Source organism: Protopterus annectens, chromosome 17.part0 (genome assembly GCF_019279795.1).
Source record: "Protopterus annectens isolate FY-2018-M chromosome 17.part0, PAN1.0, whole genome shotgun sequence".
Taxonomy (NCBI): Eukaryota; Metazoa; Chordata; order Ceratodontiformes; family Protopteridae; genus Protopterus; species Protopterus annectens.
In genome coordinates this window covers 716,674,402-716,694,401 of record NC_056751.1, presented here as the reverse complement: position 1 = coordinate 716,694,401, position 20,000 = coordinate 716,674,402, and positions in this window count along the sequence as shown.

The following is a 20,000-nucleotide window of genomic DNA, read 5'->3' as shown; positions in this document are numbered from 1 at the left end:
GATTATTTGTTTTCTAAGGGAATACCCCAGGACAAAATCAATATGTACAAACAGATTTTGGATATGGTGCTGAGAAGCAACTTTATCTTGTTCGACAATCAGTATTATTTATAAACACAATGGGTTGCTATATGTTCAGCATGTGGGGGGCTGTACGCCAATATCGCCATGTTGGAATGGGAAAAACGTACTTTGAAACAATCAACATATTTCCAATTCTGTCATACTTACGTGAGGTATTTGGATGACATGTTTATTTTATGGGAAGGCCCTAGAGACCAAATTGTTCAATTCATTAACTATATTAACAACTCAACCTCTTTTTTGAAGTTCACATATAGTGTTAATGCATGTGAAATGTCCTATCTTGATGTTCTGTTAAAGAAAGATCTGTAACAACAGAGATTTGTGGCTGAAATTTTCAGAAAAGAAACCTATTCCAATAGTTTTCTGCATTTCGCAGCTGCCACCCATTCACTCAGAAACATGCAGTCATTAAGGGGCAATTTGTGTGTGCAACACGCATGGTGATAACTTGGATAGCTCTTACCAGAGAATGCCTTAACTTGAAGGAAATGTTCTTGAGAAGAGGTTACCCCCCAATTTAATTTACAACATCATGACGGAGGTTAGAGAGAATAGACAAAGTGGGTATTTTGCACCAATTTTGGGCACCCCTATTACTGACCATCCTGATCTGACCGGATTGAACATAACTGAAACAGTCACGGACTCTGTTGTGAATGACCAAACAATTGTCCATAACCAGGAAATATATAGGGGGCACCATTCCTCTGGGTCTGAAGTAACTAATTACCACACAAGTTTTTCAACTGTCTTCTCAAATGACGCATACACCATTAATTATATTCTGTGTAAGAACTGGAATTTGTTGAGTAGTGACAGAGAATTTTTTTTAAATCTTAGGAGAAAAACCTGTGTGTGTTTTCAAGAAGGGCCCTAACTTGAAGAACATTTTTGAACGTAATAATGATGGACTCTGTAGGAAGGGTCAGATGATTAAGTGTGGGGCATGTAAATGTTGCCCTTTCATTTTGGAAGTCAGTGAATGTGAAATTAATAGAACGAAAATAAAAATACCTGAGAGGTGTAGTTGTTTAACTGAAAGAGTGGTCTAGTGTGCTTTATGTTTTTTTTGCCCATGGTTTTATGTGGGGAAGATGGAACGTAAGCTTAAAAATAAGATCAGCAAGCACCTTAGGAATATAAGGGATGCTAAAGAAGTGAATGCACTTACTAGACACATTAGTGAGTACAACAATCACCAGTTCAAATTTGTAGTACTTGAAGTCCAAAAAAGACATAATATGGGGGCAGCCTGGCCATATTTACTCGAAATAGCTGAGTTGCTATCGCAATTATGACTTGATGCCACCCACTGGCCAGGCTTAAATGACAGCCTTTCCATAAGCAGTCTGCTTAAATTGAGGGCTCTTGATAGGTGAAACATTCCCTTTAGATATGGATTTGGTACATAAATGTTTTTTTTTTTTAAATGGCCTTCATACCTGTTGTATGTATATGTACATGAAATTTATTTATTGGTTCCTAATGGATTTTTAACTATATGCATATTTTACTTATATGTTTTTATATACATATATATTTTTTAAAAGCATCTTAAAAGCATTTTTATATATACACATGTTTACATATTTATTCTTGTGTTTATAATAAATAGTTTAGGGTGCTGACATTTGCACAATCAGTTTTTATATGTATTTTTATATTTTGATATTTTGATATTTATATTGTTTTGTGCTGACACATTTATGTGTAGTGTTTCAGACTTCTGTTTCAGAAGACAGTTTCAGACTTGGAAGTGGTTTTCACTAATCCAGGAAGTGATGTCATGTATGATTTCCTATTTAAAACAGTTTACTTCCTTAATTTCCTTGTATCTGATGAAGTTCCTGCTTTAATTTTTGGAACGAAAGTGCTTATACCTTCATGTTTGTCTGAATAAAGAAAGCATCCTTGCACTGAATTGTACTGAACTGGATATGTTGGCTTGATTTAAAGCACACATTGGATTATTTCAAGGCTCACTGGCTTTTATTGCCTGCATACTGCTTGTGCAACGATTTTCTTGGTGGTTTGTGCATTTTATTGTCTTTTACTAGTCTTTATGTGTATGCATCCGACTGTATGGTGTGCATATATGTATGTATGTATGCATTGTGTATTTATGTGTATGTGTGTATCTGTTTATGTATATATGTGTGTGTGTGTGTGTCTTTGTGTGTCTGTGTGTGTCTGTGTGTGAGTGCAGGTATGTATATGTTAGTACGTGTGTATGTGGGAACACGTCACATAATCGAATTATTGAAATCTCGAATTTCATATGGTCGAGATCATATGATCAAGATTTCAATAAATCGAATGTGTGTAGTGTTTAGAAATAACACTTTACTTACCTTAATACATTACGTGCACACAGAGGCAAGTATTGTTGCATGCCTTGTGTGTACGTAATGTTGTATTTGTTTTGTGGTGTTGGCAGGAAGTAAAGAAATCTCCCGTTTTGCGCTTCCGCATACAGCGCAAGATGGGAGATTTCCCATCTCCCCACTGTAGCACGATCTTGGAGTTGGTATATTTAAGTAGGGGGGTGTGGGGGGCACAGCCCCCCACATGGTGGGGTACAGGGGGGGCGAATCCCCCTGCAAAAGCGAAGCTTGTGTTTTTTTTGTTTTAATGGTTTCCCTTCAGAAGTTCGAGTTTCCGAAACTCGAGCTTTTGGTTTCAGTTATTTGTAGTTCGAGATTTTGGAAATTCGATCTTCTGAAGTGAATCCGTGTATGTATATCTGTGCATGTGTTTATGTATGTATGTGTCTATGGCTGTGAATCCATCTGTTTGTATGAGTGTATGTATGTATGTATCTCTATGTGTATCTGTATGTGAGTATTTGTATATGTGTATGTGAGTGTGTATGTGGGTGCGTTTGTGTGATTGTGCATAAATGCATATGTGCATCTCTTCATGTGTATGTATGTCTGTATTTTTGTGTACGTGTCTGTATGAATGCCTGTATGTTTGGGTGCATGTCTATGTATGTGTGTGTGTGTGTGTGTGTGTGTGTGTGTGTGTGTGTGTGTGTGTGTGTGTGTGTGTGTGTGTGTATATGTATGTGTATGCTTGTGAGTTTATATGTGTAGTTGTGTTTGTGTGTCTGTGTATATGTATGTATGTACTTATGTGTATATATATGGGGTGCATATGTGTATATTTGTGAGTCTTTGTGACTGTGTTTATGTGTTTGTATGTGCATGTGAGTGCATAATTGTGTATATTTATGTGAGTGTATGTATATCAGCGCATTTGTGTGTGTGTGTGTGTGTGTTTGTATTTGTGCGTATATGTGTGTGTATGTGTGTGTCTGTGTGTGTGTATGTATGTGTGCGTCTGCATCTAAGGATATGCTCTATGTGTGTTTAGGCATGTGTGTATGTGTTTGTAAAAGTATATGGGTGAGTGTGTATGGCATGTGTATATTTGTGTGAATGTCTGCATGTATGTGTGTATGTATGTATGTGGATATATGTATACATGTGTATATGTGCATCTGTGTGCATGTGCATTTATGCATATAGGTATGTGTGTCTGTGTATGTATGTGTCTGCATTTTTGTGTGCTACTTTATTTATTATTTATTTATTTTACTTTTGTTTACTGGGAAAGTCAGACTTGGATTGAAACAATTTTCAGTGAAGGCCTGGGGTGAAACATTCCAGATGCATGTCCTTGTAACATGGGAGAAAACTGGAGCACCTAGACAAAACAACACAAATGCAGGGAGGAGATGCGACCCCACAGTAAAGGTACCCCAGCTGAAAACTGAACCAGAGAACCTCTTGCTGTGAGGCAACAATGCAAACCACTGCAGCACTGCACCATCCATTTCTATGTATGTGAGTGTTTGCATTTGTAAGCATGGATGCAATATGTGTGTCTTTGTAAACTGCGTTCATTACTGTGTGTGTGTGTATGCATGTGTGTGTGTGTGTGTGTCTGTGTGTGTGTGTGTGTGTGTGTGTGTGTGTGTGTGTGTGTGTGTGTGTGTTTGAACATAAATGCATATGTTTACATCTGTATGTGTATGTATTTGAGTATTTGTGCGCACGTCTGCATGAATGCCAGTATGTGTGAGCACATGTGTTTGATTGCCTGTATTTATGTGTATGCGTTTGTTTGTACAGGTGCACATATGTGTGTATGTATGTAGGTGTGTGTATGAATGCATGTGTATGTATGTGTATGCTTGTGTGATTGTGAGTTTATATGTGTATTTGTGTTTGTCTGTGTATATATTATTTATTTTTATTTTATTTTACATTTGTTGACCGGGATAGTCCGACTGGATACATGTCCATTTTCAGTGGAGGCCCAGGGAGAAAAGCTCCAAAGGATGTAATACAGGAAAAACTGACATAATATACAATAAAGAACAGTTTCAGGCAATTTAACACAGTCTAATAGTCACACGGAGTGTAAGTTGTATAATCTAAAATTCTTATCGTCTGGTTAACTAAGTTACATTACAGTAGATTTAAATAACAATATAATACTGGTATACTGGTGTTACCAAATATTTAGTCAGGCTTGGAGCAAGGACATAGCCATTGAGTCTTGAAATACTGCTTGAGGGTTTTCTTGAATTGAGATAGGGTAGTGTGCATTGTAATGTCAGCAGGTAGCGAGTTCCAAGTTTTGCCTACAGAGTTGGCAAACATGGAGTCCCCAGCTGAGCTGTTGGATTTGGTAGTCTGTACTACAAGTCTATTGGATGAGCGAAGTTGTCTCAGGTTGGTGTGGGGATAGATGACATTTTTCAAAGCAGGTGTATTTTCAGGTTGGTTAAGTACTTTGTGAGCCACAATAAGTTTGTTATACTAAATCTGCCTGGTTAGCTCTAGCCATCCTAGATTTTTTAGGTTTATGCAGTGATGTGTTCTGTAGGGCAGGCCTGTGGCAAATCTAGCTATGCTATTATAGCAGGCAGAGAGTCGTTATGTTCAGTTTTATTTAAGTTGGCAAGTAAAGGGGAAGCATAGAAGAAGGCGGAGAGCAGATGGGAGCAGGCAATGGCAGTCCTAGCAGGTGGGGTTAGGAATGGTTTTATTCTATATAGTGAGCCCAGTTTTTTATTAATGGATTTGATTGTTTTATTAATGTGAGTGCCAAATTTGAGATTGTTGTCTACAGTTACCCCAAGAAGTTTTGTATGAACATCTGGGGAGATTATGGTGCCATTGTTAGACTTAATGGAGAAAGATATCACTGGGGATCTTTGGATGGGGAGAAAAGTAGTAGCTTTGTTTGTTCAGATTTAGAAGCAGACATCAGTCAGCAAGCCAATTTTCAACTAGGCTGAAAGTACACTGAGTAATTAACTGCAGCTCAGCCTGGGAGGTACCAGTGCCAATCAACGTGGAGTCATCTGCATACTGAATGAAGTTAGCATTTGGGATGACAGCGTGGAGATCATTAATAAATATGGAAAACAGCAGTGGTCCCATAATAGACCCCTGGGGGACACCTAGGGTGTTGGGTAGGAGGTTGCATTGGTTGTTCTGCTATAGTACATCTTGTTGTTTATTGTGGAGGTAGGATTGGAACTATTGAAGAGAGTGATGACCTAGGGACATTTTTGTCAGGGTGTGGATAAGTAGATGGTAGTTAACCATATCAAAAGCTTTAGAGAGATCCAAAAAAAGGGCTTAGGATAGCTTGTTATTGTTCCTGTTATGGTTTATATCATTAGTGATGGTGAGGAAGGCTGTGGTGGCACTGTGATGTGGTCTAAAGCCATGCTGAGATTTAGCCAGTAGATTGTTCTGGGTTAGGAAGTACAGAAGTTGTTTCTGGACGCACTTTTTCATGATTTTTGACAGTGGTGACAAAATGGCTATGGGTCTATAGTTATATAATTCAGTAGAGCTACCACCTTTATGGAAAGGTATGACAACAGATATTTTCCAGATAGAGAGGACTTTGGCTTCAGATATGGACCGATTAAATAGAACGGAAATGAGGAATGCTATAGAATCTGCAGCTTTTTGTAAATATTCAGCAGGGAGAAGGTCAGCGGCTAGGGTGGTAGGTTTTAGTTTTTTGATCAGATTATAAATGAAAGATGTGGAAACAGGTTGGAAGCTAAAGGAGGACTGGGTACTGGGAATGGTACCCTGAGTGTTAGTGGAGTTCAAGGGTAACGGGCTAGCTAGGGCTTGGATAGTTTCCATAAGGAAATTATTAAAGGTGTTAGCAACATGCTCTGGTAGTTTATCAGTAGAGGCTGAGGGAGGTGAAGCGGTGGTTTGTCCTGGGTGCAATAGTTTGTTTATGCCTGCCTAGAATTTTTGAGGATTATTTTGGTTTCCTTGCTGGAGATTGAAGTAATATATATTTTTTTTATCTAATAGGATGGATCTTTTAGTCTAATTTCTTATTTGCCGAAATTTAATTTGATCTATAGGAGTTTTTGTGGCATGCCAGGTAGCCCATGGCTTATTCCTAATTATAATTTTTGATTTGATTTCTTTAGGTAGCCACGGGGCAACTTTAGTATTGATCCTAGCGGAGCGAGCAGGAGCACGAGAATCGAAGATGGAGATGCATTTATTGTTAACGTGGGCAATCGCTTCATCTAGGGGCAAGTGTTTAAGGGCAGACCAGTTGGATGATTTAAGTTCATCCTGAAATTTTTGGAGGTTAAAATTTTTATTATTTCTTATGGTTCTATAGGTGAGCTGATGGGAGTTATAGGTTTTGTGTTTACAAATGAAGGTCTTTACCAGATTCAAGGATCTTGGAACCTGCAGTTATATGCTTGGAGTTTATTTTATAGGTAAGGCTTTTTTTTGTGAAATAGACTTTTTTATTTGTAAAATAGAACAGTTTCAGGTGAACCTTTTTTTTTGAATTAGGATCATGCAGTACACTTGTTTTTAGCTTCCAATTTTTGTTAGAATTTAGGAAATACTTTGTTATTTCCTTCCAATTTCTGGTAATGCGGAGTATTTTAGTTTGTCCAAACTGGTTTAGTTTTAGGGGTTGGTTGGGTAAAATGGGATAAATGGACTATCTAAATGTGCTATAGACCCAGGCAAGCAACTGTGGTATACAAGAGAGAATTTGAGTGCATTAACCTTGGCAGGACATTTAATTTGAGGGGCAGCTCAAGGCAGATATGCTGTATTTAATTTCAGCTTTGTAGCATCCTTCTGTTTTGCAGGACTGCTGTTGGAGGGTATGGTTCCTTGGCAGGATGTTTAGTTTGAGGGGCAGCTCAAGGCAGATATGCTGTATTTAATTTCAGCTTTGTAGCTTCCTTTTGTTTTGCAGGACTGCTGTTGGAGGGGATGGTTCCTTGGCAGGACATTTAGTTCAAGGGGCAGCTCAAGGCAGATATGCTGTATTTAATTTCAACTTTGTAGCATCCTTCTGTTTTGCAAGACTGCTGTTGGAGGGGATGGTTCCTGTAATAACCACCTGCCATTAAGTATACATGTGCTGTGGTCACAGTCTTCTGCAGAGTATGCCTTTCAAATAATCACCTCAAAAACTTACACAGTGCACATGGAACAGAACAAGGCAATTATCTATACCATATAGCCAACAGGATTATTGGGCCTTTCACAAAACCCATTCAGCCCATTCTTTAAACAATGATAAATAATACAAAAACTGCACTAAAGTATCTTCATACTTTTCACTCTGGTTGTGGGGGGGTGTGTATGTTTGTGTCTATGTATGTGTATATTTATGTGTGTATGTACGGTGCATATGTGTATATGTGTGAGTCTTTGTAACTGTTTGTGTGTGTGTATGTGCATATACTTGTATATATTTATGTGAGTGTATGTATAAGAGTGCATTTGTGTGTGCGTGTGTGTGATGTGTGCGTATATGTCTGTATTTGTGCATGTAAGTGTAAGTGTGGGTATATGTGTGTCTGTGTGTGTATGCATGTGTGTGTATGCATGTATGGATATGCTCTATATGTACCGATGAACAGCAGCAAGAAAAAAACTTAGAAAAAACAATGCGGCAAACCTAAACCCCTTCTTCCGCTGGCAAAGTATCTTTTTAGATGGAACCACAAATGTAGTTACGTTAACTTCAAGCAGTCCAAAATAAAGCCAAAATAGCAGGCACCAGTCAAGCAAAATGAAACTTCTTTAATCCAACAGTTAAGAAATCAACAGCAAGCTGGCCCATTCGTAACGGGCTTTGAAAAAGCCCGTTACGAATGGGCGAAAGCGCTTGTGTTGGATTTCTTGGCTGTTTGGATCAAAGCCCGTTACGAACGGGCAAAAGCGCTTGTGTTGGATTTCTTGGCTGTTTGGATTAAAGAAGTTTCATTTTGCTTGACTGGTGCCTGCTATTTTGGCTTTATTTTGGACTGCTTGAAGTTAACGTAACTACATTTGTGGTTCCATCTAAAAAGATACTTTGCCAGCGGAAGAAGGGGTTTAGGTATGCTCTATATGTATTTATGCATGTGTGTGTGCACGTGTGTGGGTGTGTATGGGCATGTTTATAATTGTGTGAATGTGTGTTCATCTGTGTGCATGTATGTGTGTATGTACATGGATTTGTATATACATGTGTAAATATGCATCTGTATGCATATGTATGTATGTGTATCTGTCTGTGTTTGTATATATGTATGTGTCTGCATTTGTATGTGTGCATTTGTGTGCATGTGTTTATTTATGAGCATTTGTTATTGTGTTTATTTGTAAACATGTATGTGTGTCCTTGTAAACTGCGTTCATTAATGTATGTGTGTTTATCTGTGAGTAAATATGTATCTGTGTATGTGTGAGTCGGTATGTAATCATGTTTGTATATGCTTGTATGTATAAATGTTTATGTGTTTGTGTGTGTGTATTTATGTGTGTATGTATGGCTGCATATGTGTATATGTGTGTATGTATGTGTATGTGTCTCTAGAATTGTGTATATTTATGTGAGTGTATGTATATGAATGTATATGTACGTGTTTGTGTGTGTAAGTCTGTCTTTGTGCATGTAAGTGTGTGTGTATATGTGTGTGTACCTGTTTGTGTGTTTGACTATGTGTCTGCATATATGGATATGCTCTATGTGTATTTATGCATGTGTGTGTGTGTGTGTGTGTGTGTGTGTGTGTGTGTGTGTGTGTGTATATATATATATATATATATATATATATATATATATATATATATATATATATATATATGTGTGTGTGTGTGTGTGTGTGTGTGTGTGTGTGTGGGTATGTGTGTGTCAGTATGTAAACATTTGTGTATATGCATGTATGTACGTATGTCTATATTTGTGTGTATATGTGTAGATGCATCTTTGAAATTATGTTCATTAATGAATGTGTGTTTATGTGCATGCATCAGATCGCTATGGTGTGCATGTGTATGTATATGTATATATATATATATATATATATATATATATATATATATATGTGTGTGTGTGTGTGTGTGTGTGTATGCATGTATCATGTGTTTATGTGTTTGTATGTATGTATGTATATCTGATGAAGCGTGCCTGGTAGCACGTGAAAGCGCTCATTTCTATGTTTAGAATAAACTCTGTGCATGTTTTACATTGTTTTTGTGGTGGTCTTCTCCTGCTGTGTTTGGATATTTGAAGTTTTATTTCTGGAAGCAGACCTTTGGAGGGCAGCAGTACTTTTATTCTTTATATCTACATCTCTACCTGGTGACTGCAGCCTTCACACAATGGATACACCTGCTATAGAGCTTGATTATAATCCTGAAGGGATCAATCTTAATCAAAAATGGAATGACATTTTTGAACAACGAAGTAATCCACTCCTGAATTTGGAATTGCACCATTCTTATTCACCTTCATATACAGGTACTGTAGAAAATCTTAATGAGTTTAATAACAGCCTCAGAGAACTTGAAAATGATTTGTATAAGTTACAAAGACTAATTTGGCAGAGGAGACACATGGAGGCAAGTCTGCATTTCCATATAATCCCCCGAGGCATGCGGGTGCTCTGCATGCAGACGTATGGGGATACTCATCCGGAACTGCTGAAGAAATGGCAGCAGTTAAATCTAGACTTAGGTAACAGCTACATGAAGCTCCTCATTGACTATTTTTCACCTATTGAATCTGATTTGACTGTAAGAGTAGAGGCTTTGAATAAAGATCTATGTACACGATATAAAGGTGAAGTTTTTGAGAGAAAAATTGACAGTATGTATGCTCAGGTTGCAATGTACAGTGGCAAGTTACAACAGGTGAAATATAGAAAATTACAACGTGACTATAGAGACTTTACATCTGGTCACGTATTTGTTTGGCCAAGAAACCATCAATTTAACAATGTGGAAAGTCATTTTACATAATCTGTACGTATTCCACAGGATACTTGTGGAAATGAACATTCGACTGAGACTGTTGCCCCTTTAAATGATACTCAGATCCATTGTAATGATAATGTGAATGAAGTAGGTGTGGCGATGATGTCATCAAGTGGAGGTTTTGATCCTAGTACCTCCCAAGCGGCAGCTACACCACCGCCGAATCAGCAGGCCTTAACTGCTCCCAGAGATCCCAATATGATGGGGGCAAGATCCAAGATTCTAGGCAGGAACCTGGAACATTTTTTACCTTTCCCCATGCAGCATCGGGGAATATCGAAGATCAGATTGAGCAGCAGAGGGAGGAGAAAGCTGAAGTTCTCAGGAGAGAATGCAGAGGTAAGACAATGGACAAAGAACTAAAACAACTTGTATTTAATCTTTCAAGCTATGAACTTAATCAAACTGACTACTCATTGCTGAATAAGGGACTTTCCTTTATCCCTTCGCAAGGCAGCAGCCTTAGTGAACTATTGACAGATTTAAGACTCTTTGGACGTAATATCTCGCTGAAATTGTTGTTTGGTGATGATAACCACTTAGGGACACCATTTGTTAATAGATTTAAATGCAAGAGTACCTTTTCACCTACCCTACCTACCAATGTAGAATGTTTCATACCAATGTGTGAGAGAGATTTTTATGTGTATTTTTTGCAGTCAAAACATAAATGCCTATATTTTAATTTAAGTAAGGGAGAACGACAGTCCCTATTATGCATGTCCCGCCATCCTGAACTGACTATAAAACCCGCAGAAAAGGGAGGGGGTGCGGTGTTGCTAGAGACCTATGCATATAATGCAGCCGTGCTAGAGATGTTAACCACAGACAAGGGAGGGGGTGTGGTGTTGCTAGATACCTGTGCATATAATGCAGCCATGCTAGAGATGTTAACCGCAGATAAGGGAGGGGGTGCGGTGTTGCTAGATACCTGTGCATATAATGCAGCCATGCTAGAGATGTTAAAAGACACAAATCCATATGCTGAGATAAGCCAAGATACAAATACCTGTGCATATAATGCAGCCATACTAGAGATGTTAAAAGACACAAATATACATGCTGAGATAAGCCAAGATACAGATACCTGTGCATATAATGCTGCAGTGCTAGAGATGTTAAAAGACACAAATACACGTGCTGAGATAAGCCAAGATACGGATACCTGTGCATATAATGCCGCCATGCTAGAGATGTTAAAAGGCACAAATACACATGCTGAGATAAGCCAAGATACAGATACCTGTGCATATAATGCAACCGTGCTAGAGATGTTAAAAGGCACAAATACACGTGCTGAGATAAGCCAAGATACACTTGTAAGAACTATAAGGAAAGTTTATATGATCTATATGACTTGTTAATGTGTAGACAGATAACCCAAGAACTTTATAAATATTTCATGGTTGATTTCCTGCTAATTCCTTACATAAAAGGCCTACCCAAGGTACATAAGAATGTTACACCCCCTCCAATGCGACCTATAGTAGCTGGAGAGGGATGAGGGACAGAGAACATCTCTAACTATCTAGAAACAGTATTAGGACCACTGGCTAGGAGTATCCCTACTATATTGAAGGATACTTATTAATTGATAGAAGAGTTAGCTAGTCTATCAGCACAATGAGCATTTTCCCCTTCCTGTATACTGGCTACCTTGAATGTTAGAAATTTATTTACCTCAATCCCTAATGATTATGGGATTGAAGCTATTAGAGATGTATTGAATATGACAGAGGGTTTTAATAATGAACAACAGCTACTTATTTGTACCCTATTAGATACAGTGCTCTCAAACAATGTATTTATGTTTCAGGAAGCATTGTATGCACAAAAATGGGGTGTCGCTATGGGCACCCCATGTGCAAATTCTTATGCAAATTTGGTGATGCATTGTTGGGAAAAGACTTTTCTATACAAGAGTGCATTCTTTCCACACGTGCTTCTCTATAGATGATTTGTGGATGATATACTTATTGTCTGGAATGATAGCATGGATGGATTGGAAAGTTTTGTAAACTATTTAGAGACAACTACTGACTTTTTAAGTTTTACCATGGAGTCATCCTATCAAAAGATTGATTTTCTAGACATAACTATCTCCAAAGACCAAATGGGTCAGGTTTCTACTTCTTTATATAGAAAGCCGTGTTGGAGGAATGCACTGCTACATTACAGCAGTATGCATTCCCGGTTTGTTTTCTCCAATATAGTAAGGAGCCAGTATACAAGGATTGTTAATATTTGTAAGAATAGCACGGATATGTATGAACAATGTGATACCATGGAAAGGTTATTCCAGGAGCGAGACTATACTAACACCTTGACAAGAGCAATGAAGAGGTCAGTCTTAAATTTTCCAAATTATGATGGGACTAGATATCATACTGTCTCCAGTAGTTTTAGGGAAGTTTTCAGTGATAATAGGGATCATAAAGGTAATCTTGATTGTGTTACGATACCTTTCGTAACTAGATATACAAATGATAACAAAAGAATAGTTAACATCATAAAACGGAATTGGGATGTTTTGACTGTGGATTCTTCTATTTCTAGATTGATAGGAGAAACACCAAGGTTTAGGTATACTAATAGTAAAAATCTTAAAAGATTGCTCTGTATAGAGCGAACGTACACAGAACAACAAAAAAAATATAGGGAATTATCACAATTAGGTACCTTTCCATGTAACAAATGTAATATGTGTAAATACATTGTTGACTTACAACAGTTCATTCACCCTTTTTTGAATTATACATTTATACCCAAGTTTTATGCAACTTGCAATAGTATGAACCTTGTTTATCTGGCTACATGCACGAAATGCATGGCATTTTATGTAGGTATGACATCCAGGCAGTTAAAGGACAGGATGTATAATCATGCATACGATATTAGGAAAATGAATCAACTCAATGCATTAGCCAAGCATATAGCAACATACATAGACCATGATTTTAAGTTCACAGTATTGCAAATGGTCAACAATAATAAGCAGGGTGGTGACGATGAATTATTTGGTGTTGGTGGAGTTAAGCTGGATTTTTAGATTAAGAGCACATATAGAACCAGGCCTAAATCAATTTGTTAGCATCAAATCTGCATTAGTTGCATGCAGATAGCTAGATTTGAACAGTGATATTTTAATTAAGGTATTATATCACACTATTTTATATATAATATTGTATTATTGATGTATGTATATGTGAAAATCTTATTTTATGTTATTTCATATTTTAATTTTCTTATTATAGATGTTTTATTTATTAATACGGTATATGCATACATAAGTAATTTTTTATTAATAATTTATGTTAAGGTTATAGGTTAAAAGTATGATTTAATTAGAATTTATTACTTTCTCCATTTTTGAGGCTGTAAAAATAGGTCTCAGTATGATGTGAGAGTGTTACAAAAACTGAAAGTTTTAGTTACTGGGAACCTTATAATGGGTTAATAGGTTTTTGATGGGTTTATTGACTGATTGAATTTGTTAATTGGTTAATTTATGATGTAACAGGATGTATATATACCTTTTGAGATTAGTTGGTTTTAAAATCTGATGAAGCGTGCCTGGTAGCACGTGAAAGCGCTCATTTCTATGTTTAGAATAATCTCTGTGCATGTTCTTCATTGGTTTTGTGGTGGTCTTCTCCTGCTGTGTTTGGATATATATATATATATATATATATATATATATATATATATATATATATATACATGTATGCATGTATCATGTGTTTATGTGTTTGTATGTATGTATGTCTGTGCATCTGTTTATGTATGTGTGTATACTTTGTGTGTGTGTGTGTGTGTGTGTGTGTGTGTGTGTGTGTGTGTGTGTGTGTGTGTGTGTGTGTGTGTGTGTGTGTGTGTGTGTGTGTGTGTGCGTGTGTGTGTGTTTTTGTGTTTATCTATATGTGACTGCATGTATGGATATGCTCTATGTGTGTTTATGCATGTGTGTGTGTGTGTGTGTGTGTGTGTGTGTGTGTGTGTGTGTGTGTGTGTGTGTGTGTGTGTGTCAGCATGTAAACATGTGTGTATATGCTTGTATGTACGTATATATATATATATATATGTGTGTGTGTGTGTATGTGTGTGTGTGTGTGTGTGTGTGTGTGTGTGTGTGTGTGTGTGTGTGTGTGTGTATGTATGGTTATGTGGTTGTTTCTTTCTAATTGGATATGTATGTGTGTGCATGCATGTGTGAGTATGTGTTTGCATATGAGTGGATATGCATGTGTGTATATGTATGCATGTGTATGTGAGTGTATGTGTGCATGTATATGTATGTATGTGTGTTTGGGTGTGTTTTTTTTTCCTCTGTTTGTGTATGTGTGCATGGATGAGTGTGTATGTATGTGTGTTTTTATGTATGCATACATAGGTGTCCATGTTTGTGTATGTATGTGTGCATGTATTTATGTATCTGTATCTATGTGTATCTGTGTGAGTGGGTATGGATTAAACAATCCAAAGAATAGATCAAATTTGCCAAGATATTTGAAATTAAATAAAACACTAATGTTTTTTCTCCAGGAAACTCACTTCAAAACAAATGAAAATGTTTCATGAATCGAAAAGAATATCCAATGTTATCTCTTTCCCCATATAAAACAAAAACCAGAGGAGTGATAATTATATGGAAGAAAAACATTACTAATCCCCAAGTTATTAATAATTATGTAGATAAAGAAGGTCTCATAGCTCTCTTGTTATAGTAAAATTTAATAATAGGATATGGACATTAGTAAATCTGTATTGGTTTCCTGGTATGGGGGTAGGGACAGTTAAAAACATTTCAACCTCATTAGTAACACTTATAAAGGTAACTTGAAAATAGGTGTAGATTTTAACAGTATTTTAGATAGCTTTGATACTACCATCAAGAAACCTTTTCATCTTACTTTCATAGCAAAACTTCTCAAGAAATGGAGTGAAAATCTTAATCTACTAGATATTTTTAATTTCAAAGAAACTAACTAATTAACATTTTCACATCAAGATTACAGATTTGGTACTCTAACTAGAACAGACATAATTTTTGTTTTTCAAGATCTAAATACAAAAAATATCTATCTCTTCAATAATTCCCTGTCTTTTATCAGATCATAACTCAGTTATTCTCAAACTTCAAATAGATTTAAAAAAATTAACACATATGATGAGAATTCTTGCCTATATTACAAAAATGAAAGAATTTAAACCTTGGCTGGTATCAGAATTACAATTTTTCCTATATACTATTTATTCTGAAAAGATTAACATAATCATAATTTGGGATTCCTTGAAAGCTTACATATATGGCAAAACCCTTACATGGTTTAAAAATAAGTAAAAGAATGGCAATCAGAATTATACAATATACAAACTTATATAAGAATTAAATCCAAAAAGTCTGTAAACTCCTCCAACAACAAAAAGACAATTTGTGAGCTAAATAAAAATATAATGAAATTCTAACCCATAAAACTAATTTAGCACTAGAAAAGTTAAAATTAAACTCTTATTCAACTTCCCCCAGGCATATGCATAACTTAGCTATGAGAATCAAAATACAATCAAGAGCAAATAATATCATTAATATTCTACGAGGGGAAAAAATAAAAAGTATCATACATAAATGACATTCTAGACACATTTAAGCATCATTACACTGAAAATGATAAAGATAGCAATTCTCAGATTGATCTTCTACATTTGGAAACAAATTTTCCTAAAATCAAGAAAATCTCAGAAAAATTTAAAATGGATATTTAAAAAGTAGTTATAGAAAAAATTAAGGAAAGTAAATGTAATAAAGCCCCATGAATTGATGGTATTATTATAGAATTATATAAACTTTTTCCAGCTTCTATAACTACTCTTTTTTACAAAACCTTACTTGAAATTCAAACGCAAAACACAATACCACCATCATGGAAATACTCCTTAATCACACCTATTATAATAGAGAATAATGATCGTATACACTTCAGTTCTTAACAATGACTATAACATTTTCATGGCTATTCTAGTTAATTGAATTAAAAAATATTTGACCCATATTATAAATGAAGAACAAACTGGGTTTATACACAATAGAGGCACATATTATAACATACAAAGGATATTAACACTTACTGATATATTGAATAGAGAAAAGCAAGAAGCCTTAACAATTGTACTATACATAGAAAAAGCATTTGATTCCTTAAAATGGGACTATTTATTTAAAGTTTTAGAGCTTTATGATTTTCCTCTCTTTTATTTCTCTGATAAAGAATATTTAGAAAAACAATCTAGCATATGTAAAATTATGACCATTTACCTCTGAATTTATAGTTCTAACTGAAGGTACTAAACAAGGTTGTCCTGTCTCCCATTTTATTTGCACTAGCCATATAAATATTTGCCACTTTAATATAAACAAGGTTGTCCTGTCTCCCATTTTATTTGCACTAGCCATATAAATATTTGCCACTTTAATATGTTACAATCCTAAAATAAAAGGTATTAATATATATGGTCAATATAATTCTAAAATAATGTTATTTGCTGATGATGTGCTTCTTACTTTATCGTATTAAAAAAAAAATCCTTCAAAGACTTGGATATACAGGTTGAAAATTTTAATTTAATTTCAGGTCTCCAATTCAATACAATAAAGTCTAATTTCATAGTATTAAACAAAAGTAGAGAATTCTAAGTAGATTGGAGTCATATAATTGGCAAACAAGTATCCATTTTAAACTATGTAAGCATTAGTTTAGGTAAAAATATATAAGAAACCTTAACTACAAATTATAATAATATATAAAAATAATGAACAATTATGTAGAAAAGTGGAATAAAATGTATATAACCTTTGAAGTTTGATTGCAATTAACAAAAAATTATATTACTTACAAAAAAAGTTTATACATAGCTCAAGCTAGTGGTATAATACTGGATATATATCTCTTGAAAGATATAAATACATTATTATTAAAATTTCTTTGGTACCATAATAGAAACAATAGCTTTTACTCACCATATTAGACCTTGGGAACAGGGAGGGATCAACTTCCCAGATATAAAAACATATATTAAAGCTTTTATTTTGAAAATTATCAGAAATTGGACTGATCCAAACTACTCATCTAGCTGAAAATTATCATATTACATTATATTTCTAAATGAAAATCACATATTAAAAAACTTTATGCTGTCTAATCAGTCCAACAAATTATGGCATATCTCATGTATCAGCTTGCAATATAATTTGATAAAACCTACTAAACTAAATTTTATAAATTCTATTTTCAATTGTTTTAGAAAATTTATTAATGCTAATATAGATATTAAATTATAGTTAAGAACTATTAATACCTTTCAGCATTACAAAAATATTTTAATAAGGCACATAGGAATGTCTTTACTACATGTGAAATAAAAAAAAATTATCTGTTGGAAACATTGTATCAATAATCAAAAAGTGACAAATATCCAGTACATAATGAATAAATATGATCTGTTTTCATTTAATTGGCTAGTGCTTCAAAGTGTATTAACATATTCACAAGATCTATGCAGCATGATTAATAACTCTTTCTTTAAGAATGAACCTAAATTTACAAAATATCTTAATGAAATTGTTTATAATAATCATAATATAGAAAATGCAACTTCAAGATTATATAAAATTCAAATGAGCTATAAAGCTAGACCTCAACAGAAATATTGGAATTCCATTACCAAAGGGCATTCATTAAACATATCCTTGGAAAGTAAAACTAACTTGTTGCTTTTGATTAAATTAACATGTAATGTGCAATTTTGGAGAATTTATACATGGAAATTTTTGCATAGAGCATTTTAGACACCTGACAAACTAGCCAATCTGTTCTTCCAATAATACTACTTGCTGGAGATGTTTACAAAATTTTAAAGCAGACCGGATACATATTTTTCATGACTGCATTTTTGTTGAAAAATTCTGGAAAGATATTAATAATTTTACACGTTATATTTACAGATTCATTTGTATTAACTAAAGCTTTAATTTTGTTGAATGTAAATGAAAATTTAGAAATGAAAAAAGACAGTATGTATTTACTATGGACAATTCTAGCAGTTGCTAGGAAATGCATCTCCAGAAAATGGAACCCCAACTCTACTCCTACCTTTGAAGAATTTTTAACATTATTAAATGAAACAGTGATAATGGAAATCAAAATCAAAGAACTGAGGATTTATCCAAAACTATGGGGCAACAATCCATGGAGAAAGATTTTATAGCTTATTGAGACTTCAAAAATTAACTCTGACTCTTCTTAAAAAAATATATGACTAATGTTTATATATTTTTGAATCAAAAAGGTTTCTGTATAATCATAATTTCAGGCCAAATGTAAATAATGTAAATAGTTTTTTTTTTTTGTTTAAATTTATTTGAAAAATCTTTCTCAAGATATTTGTTACTCTTTAAAAAAATAATAATAAAAACTTTTGCGTAAAAAAAATATGTACACACACCCCTACTAAAATGCCAGGTTTTTGTGATATAAAATAAATGAGACCAGAATAAATAATTTCAAAACTTTTTTCTACCTTTAATGTGACCTATAACCTATACAATCCAATTGAAAAACAAATCTGTTAGAGGTAAAATATAAAAAAGCATGTACAATAAGCTGTTTGCACAAGTGTGCACACCCTTAAACTAATACTTTGTTGAGGCACCTTTTGATTTAATTACAGCACTCAGTCTTCTTGGGTAGGAGTCTATCAGCATGGCACATCTTGACTTGACAATATTTGCCCACTCTTCCTTGCAAAAGTGCTCCACATCTGTCAGATTGTGAGGGCATCTCTTGTGCACAGCCCTCTTTAGGTTACCCCACAGATTTTCTATTGGATTTACATCTGGGTTGTGGTTGGGCCATTCCAAAACTTTAATTTTCTTCTGATGAAGCCATTCTTTTGTTGATTTGGATGTTTGCTTGGGGTCATTGTCATGTTGAAAGGTGAAATTCCTCTTCATCTTCAGCTTTCTAGCTGATGCCTAAAGGTTTTGGGTCAAAAGTGACTGGTAGTTGGAGCTCTTCATAATTACTTCCACCTTGACAAAAGCCCCATTTCCAACTGAAGAAAAGGAACCCCAAAGCATAATACTGCTACCATCATGCTTCACCATGGGGATGGTGTTCTTTTGGTGATGCAAACTGTTGTTTCTGTGCCAGACATACTTTTTAGAATTGTGGCCAAAAAGTTCAACCTTGGTCTCATCAGACCATAACATATTTTCTCACATGCTTTTGGAAGACTTGATGCATAGTTTTGCAAATTTTAGCTGGGTCTGGATGTTTTTCTGTGTAAGAAAAGGCTTCCGTCTTGCAACCCTACCCCATTGTCCAGACATATGGAGAATACAGGAGATTGTTGTCACATGCAGTACACAACCAGTACTTGCCAGAAATTCCTGTAGCTCCTTCAGTATTGATGTAGGTCTCTTGGCAGCCTCCCTGACCAGTCTTGTCTTTTCATAAATTTTGGAGGGATGTCCAGTTCTTTGCAACATCACTGTTGTCCCATATTTCTCCACTTTTT